Genomic DNA, 6,690 nt, shown 5'->3' with positions numbered 1-6,690 from the left:
AGTAAGGGGGGTTACCACTGATATCAGGCTGCTTACACATTCCACTTGCACCTGGCTTTTGAGGTCGATTAGAGTTTAAACATGGAAGGAGTTTAGTTCAGGCCTAGTGCAGGAAGGCTTCATTGACACTTGTGATTTTCCACCCTCCTGAGTTACCTAGGGTGATGGTGATACCTAGTGACGTCAACACACTGATTACAGGACTGACTGTTAACTGTGTTTTTACCTGCTGTACCACATTCACTGTAGAATTGAATGTTCTTAATTAAGTTTTCTTTCTTTTCTTTCTCTCTCTCTCAAGCAGTTAGGAAAGGGTTAACAAGTATTCTAGGGAGTGTCATAGGAAATATTATGTTAAGGGAGGAGCTGAATGAGGCGAGGAAGAAGGATCAGCCTGAGGAAGAAAGATCTGGACAGTGAATCCATCTCAACCCACCGAGCTCCCCAGCCATTGAAAGGTAAGACTTGCTTTGATTATTACGGATAGCTGGCTTATAGTTGGGGAAATGATTGTATGAATGTCCTCTGCTGTTAAATAAAAGTTTCAAAGAAGACCTCAACTCTGTGTAGTCAGCCACTCCACCATGAAAGGTTAAGCCCTTGGGAGAATCCTGGATGAGTTGGTAACACTTACTTACCAATTCTCTGTTAAAGTCTGCTATTTTAATTCCATGGCCTTATTCTGTGGCTCTCACTCCTTCCTTTCCTTTCAGCCATGAAATCTATCATTCCATGATCACTTTCACCCAAATTACTTTCTACCTTCAGAGTCACAAACAATTCCGCCCTGTTAGTCAGAATCAAGTCTAAAATGGCTGTCCCTCCGGTTACTTCCTCCAATTCTTGGAACAAAACATTGTCCCCAGTACCAGGGCCGGCTCTAGGTTTTTTGCTGCCCCAAGCAAAAAAAATTTTGGCTGCCCCCCCCTCACTGCACCCTCCTGCCGCCCCAGCCCTGGGTCACTGGTAACTCGCTCCCAGGGCGGGTCATTCAGCAGGAATTTTGGATGTGCACAGAACACAGACAGGATTGGTTCCCATATGGTTACAGAACTGCAGTAAAGTGGAACAATTTTCAGCTTCTGTGATTGGAGGATATCTGGATGCATATTATAAGACTGTCCTACATAAATGAGGAAAAGTTGAGGTGCCTTTATTATTCTTTTGTTCCTCTCTTTCTTTCTATGGGGAATTTGCCAATGCAATATCACTGTCTTCCTTTTAAACAAATAAAACTAAAACTTAAAATAATAATAATAATTAATAATAAAAAGCAAAGGCTGTTGAAAATAGCAATTCCAGTCCTAATAACCACTGGGAAGCATTTCTTGCTCAATTTATTCTACTTTTTCTACAGCAAGTTACAGTGGATCAGTATATTTGATCTGGGAGAAATGAAGTAACAGCCGCCCAAATTGAGCTTGAGCACTCCTGAATTTTGAGGGTGTTCAAATCTGGAAGGCAGGTGCTGGATTCCCTTTCTGAATATTAGCTAAATCTGGAAAAGAAAAGTCAATTTCTGCTTCCATGGCTCAGAAGTGTAAATCCTCCTCCGTACCTGGTACTGTATCTAAAGCTGCCCAGTCTAGTAGAGCCTCCCCTCCCTTACTTTTCATTTTAAATTCTAGTGGGATCCACGTACCTGCCTTGCTAGGCTTCAGATAGAGAGGTGCCATGTCCATTTAGTCCCCCCAATTCTTTCCTGGCCTTGGCCTGACTAGGAGACCATCTTACTACGTCCGTGACCAGCTCTGTTGTGGGAAGAGCCGCTCCTGCAACTATGTGTTTAACCTCCCTTGTGGAAACAGGGGCAACATTATGTATTTGTGGCCAATCAGGGTTGAATGGGTTTTTGGGGTCAGTGTCAGGGGGTATTTCTTTTTTTCCCAGGGGGCTCTACCTCGCAATCCTCCCTCAACCTTACAGCTGCTACCACCCTTTGATGGGCGCTAAGTTGGACACACAATTTACTAATCTCTGCCTTACACTTCTGATGGCCTGCTGCTGCCTTGGCTGCCTCATTCTCATCTACAAGGAAGTGAGTTGCTGCTCTCACTTCTTCTAACAAAATTTTTGTGTGTGTTAACCCTTTCCTATACTGTTCTGCATTCCTGCTGGCCTTGTCTCTCTCCTCTTGCATATTTCTAAGTACAGTCACCATTTTAAGCTTTTCTGCTATCAATTCACACCCATCTGTCTCTCATTTGTTCAAACGCTGTTGTAACTGCTTTTTCTCCAGCTCCACTTCCCGCCTTCCCTTTATCATTTTAACCAAGTCCAGACATGCATAAAATAACGCCCATGCAGCAGCCACATTCTTTGCGCTACTCTGTGGTTTAAAGGTTGTGCAATACTGTTCAAAGCTTAGACTCGCTTCAAGCAGGGGATTCTCACCCTTAAAGCACCCCCTTTCCCAGGGCATTTCCCCTTCTTCATTACCCAGCTCTCTAACTTGTTGGTTTTCTCCTGTCTCAAGTGAGCAGCCAAGGGTTTTTTTAGCCATCTCTACTTCCCTTATCTCACTAATGATCCCTACCAAAAGCCCTTTCATGCAGTCACAGTATTGCTCTAAAATCTTTACTTTTAAGGCACAACTCTTTAACTCCTTATTGCACGCTTCTACTGTTATTCTAAGCACGATTCTTAACTTAAAAATTACAGGACATTACCAAATATTCTGTGAGAGAGGGACCTCGCTAAAGGAGCTTAGTCTGAAAAAGGAAGAGACAGTTTGCTCAGGCCCATGCCTCAGTTTCCCCACTCCACAGCAACTGCTCAACAAGTACCACGTGATTAGGGTCACATGATGCCCATGTTCCTCCACCAATTTGTTACCAGATTTGCCTGTTAATTTGGGGTACACTCATTTATTAGGGTTACTCTTCTGGGGGGTGGGGTTCTGTAATTCTATCAGTGTATTGCTTGTGTCACTTGTGTTCTCATATGGAGCTCTACTTCTCCCTGCTGCAAGTTCCCTCCCAATGGAGCTATCCTACAGGACCTAGGTTCCCCAGGGCTGGGTTCTTCCAGCCCCAGAATCAGACGAACACACACACATACACACATTAACAGAGCGTGTCTGAGAGGACCAGGTTAATCAGCACTCCCAAGCTGACCCCTTATATGTCCCTGGACTCAGCAGGCTGGGTCGAGCAGCACCTCCAAGCTGTCACCCTCACATGCCATGGGTACCGCACCGGAATAGAGCCCGCCTGAGCAGACTGGGTCGAGCAGCGCTTTCAATCTGCCACCCTCATATGTCCCAGGTTCAGCACGTCCCTGCCCCCACTTTCACATTACAGTTGTTCTGGGAGTAACCCCCACAGGATTTTTGGGCACTGCAGGGATCTTTAGTTTACGTATGAGGAGCGTTGTAGCAGAGCGAATAGGGAAGCCAAAAAACACCCCCGGGGGTGGGGGGAGGGACAGAGAGAGAGAGAGGCAACCAGCTTAAGCATTAAAGTTATTTATTGCCAGGTAATAACCATACAAGGGGAGCCAAACAAAACAGTGATAATATTAAAAGTAACTTAAATTTTATTATAAAAGTCCGGTTTAGAAAACCATAACTGATCACACAAGTCAGGGTCAGAAGGCTATACCTAGAGCGAGAGAGAGAGATGGGTTTCACCACTCCGTGAAGCTTGAATCAATCGGGGTTCCCAGGTGGAGGTGTGATGTTATGAGTGTAATATAGTATCTCATTGAAAGGTGACACAAGGCCAGAAAAAGTTAATTAACTCACAGACTGACCTGACCCATGGCCAAACTTTAAAGACTTGTTAGGAAGATATAGAAGGGTAGCTGTTTGCTCAGGTCTTGTGATGTAAGCAAACAATTCTTGTCTATTACTATGGCTTTGATTCAAAGATCAAAAAAAGGAAGACACTTGAGTGAAATAGTATTATTGTCTATATGTCTCTTTGAAGAGTGTGGTAACCTGTGTCTGAACTGTTAAATGGATAAATTACCCTCTGCTAATTGGGAGAAGGAAAGTTAAGCCTATTGTTTTCTCAGGCCAAAAGGCTGCTGGAAATGTATAAAAATTCTGGGACACGATCCTTCTTCATCTCAGATCTGCTTTGGGTTTCAAGAAGGGGAAACCCTAGGCCATAAGAATTGAGATTCCCCAGTCACTGACTGGAGTCACCCTGAATATGGACATTATGGACATTGGACTATAACCTATGGACTATTTCTAAAAGAACTTTTGGCAACTACAAACTCTGCTATGTATCTAGACCAGGGGTCTCAAACACGCGGCCCGGGGGCCGCATGCGGCCTGCGGAGCTCTTCCCTGCGGCCCGCCAAGCTCCCCGTGCCCCCCCCCCCGTTACTTCCAGTCACAGCCAAACTCCCCTCACTCCCCCCCCCGAGTTATTTTAGGTGGCAGCTAAGCTCCCTGCTCCCCAATGTTTGGGGCCGGGTCTCTCCCCCGGCCCCACCTGCCGCCCCCACGCACCTCCCCCGAGTGTCCCCCGGCCTCACCTCTGCACCCCCTCCTAACCCCAAACTCCATCCCAGAGCCTGCACCCCCACCCCCTGCCCCAGCCCGGAGCCTTCACCCAGCACCCAAACTACATCCCAGAGTCTGCACCCCCACCCCCTGCCCCAGCCCGGAGCCTGCAGCCAGCACCCAAACTCCATCCCAGAGCCTGCACCCCAGACCCCCACCCCCACCCAAACTCCATCCCAGAGCCTTAGGCAGGTGGGGGTGGAGTTTGGGGGGGCAGGTTCTGGGCACCACCAAAATTTTTACAAACCTGCCACCCCTGGAAGAGGCAGAGCAGTGGTGGAGTGGTGGTGCAGCTCAGTGCAGTGGGGGGGCTTTAACAGAAGTAAATCTAACTAAGTGCATGTTTTGTCCTTTGAGTGAGGTACATTACTGAGTGTATATATTTTATTAAAACCGCTTGGAAATGACTTGTTGTAGGAGCAGCAGTGATCTGTATGCTCTGTATAATGCTTAGCACTTTCCAGGAGGCAGGGGGGAGGAGCACGCTCGGGGGAGGGGGAGAAGAGACGGGGCAGGGGCGGGACCTCATGGAAGGGGTGGAGTGGGGGCGGGGGCGGGGCCAGCGAGGGGGGGTGTCAGTGATGTGGCCCTCGGGCCAATGCACTAGTCCTCATGTGGCCCTTGTGGTCATTTGAGTTTGAGACCCCTGATCTAGACCTCAAGAAATTGAACTCAAGTCTGTATGTATATTGATCTTTCCACCAACTTTCTCTTTTCTTTTTTAATAAATTTTAGTTTATTAGTTTAGTTAATAAGAATTGGCTATAAGCGTGTATTTTGGGTAAGATCTGAGTTATCATTTGACCTGGGTGTGGGGCTTGGTCCTTTGGTATCAGGAGAACCTTTTTTCTTTTACTGGGGTATTGGTTTTCATAACCAGTCATCCCCATAGGAGCGGTGCTGGTGGTGATACTGGGAAACTGGAGTGTCTAAGGAAATTGCTTATGTGACTTATGGTTAGCCAGTGGGGTAAAACCAAAGTCCTCTGTTTGGCTGGTTTGGTTTGCCTTAGTAGTGAAGGACCCTCAGGCTTGGGCTGTGACTGCCCTGCTCTAAGCAATTTGTCCTGAATTGATACTCTCAGTTGTGAACCGCCAGAGGCAGCATTGTTACAGGTGGTGGTAGCTGAGGGTCCGGAGTGCTGGAGACAGGCAGAGCTCCCAGCAGGATCAGTCAGGAGAAGATGAAGTCCCAATGGAACTGATGCAGATTTTGGATTCAGGCATCCGAGAACTTACCTGAGCGTGGGTAGGGTTTTTTCTAGGGAAAGAACAATGTTCAAGGGAGAACACTAGATTTGTTTGTGGGTAAACTGATGGCTCAAGTATACCACAGTTGTTTTGTTCAGGCTAGACAATAGGAGCTGATCATTCCTGGCTATGGGCGGTGTTCCTTGGAGGGAGCTCACAGTGCAATTAGCCAGCTTTGGTATTTTGGATACCAATACAGGATTTATTACTAGAATTGGTCTGATAACTACTGAGCTGGGGGTGTGCAGGCGTGGGTTCATTCACATCTGGAGCAGAGATCCCCCATGATGCAGTGCTTCCCTGCTTTTCTGGTCCCAGAGTTCCATGTGGTTCTTGCCTTGGAATATCTATTCTCCATTCTGTATGCTGATAGAGATGCCTCCTTGTCTCAGCTTCGATGCAAATGAGGCTAGGGGAGTTTCCCTAATCCTGTCACCCTTATCCCAGGGGTTTAGGTGTGTCTCCCACTGCCTTTTCATTGCTTTTTGTAAGTCATTCTTCTGATCGGCTTGGGTTCAAGCAGAGGCTGGGGAGGGAGAGGACTTTCGTGAGTCAGACAGGCTGGGTACTGCGCCTGGTTCCCCAGCAACACAGAGCTGATAGGCAACACCTCCTGGCTTACCACTAACTGTCAGGGAAGAGCTCATTCAGACTTTGCTCACAGATCATAATTTAAAATTATTAAATTGGCCAACATCACTGAAACAAATGCACCAACATTGTCATAAAAAACAGCTGTGTGAGGAAGCTAGTCCTTGTTCATACTTTTCAAACCTATTCTGCTTTCTCAGGTACTAGTATTTTATCATATACTGTATATGCTTTCAAAGTGTATATTAATGTTTCAATTTCAATTCAAATTTCCAACCAATGACTTAATTGGTAACACTGCTTCTGTAGAGTATGCTCTGTTGATTGTTCTTT

General features: G+C 46.5%; 1 protein-coding gene across 1 annotated transcript in view; it reads left to right on the top strand.

Moving 5' to 3' along the window:
• Positions 1-385: 385 nt before the first annotated feature.
• The window catches only part of LOC135876521 (nuclear GTPase SLIP-GC-like), a 115,430-nt gene continuing 109,125 nt past the window's right edge, over positions 386-6,690 (top strand). Inside the window, exon 1 of the mRNA XM_065401783.1 lies at positions 386-458. The gene's annotated coding sequence lies outside the window, so the exon portion shown is untranslated. The remainder of the gene's footprint in view (positions 459-6,690) is intronic.

Source organism: Emys orbicularis, chromosome 3, assembly GCF_028017835.1.
Source record: "Emys orbicularis isolate rEmyOrb1 chromosome 3, rEmyOrb1.hap1, whole genome shotgun sequence".
Taxonomy (NCBI): Eukaryota; Metazoa; Chordata; order Testudines; family Emydidae; genus Emys; species Emys orbicularis.
Note: the sequence above shows the minus strand (reverse complement) of the source record. Positions and strands in the feature narration are given on the sequence as shown.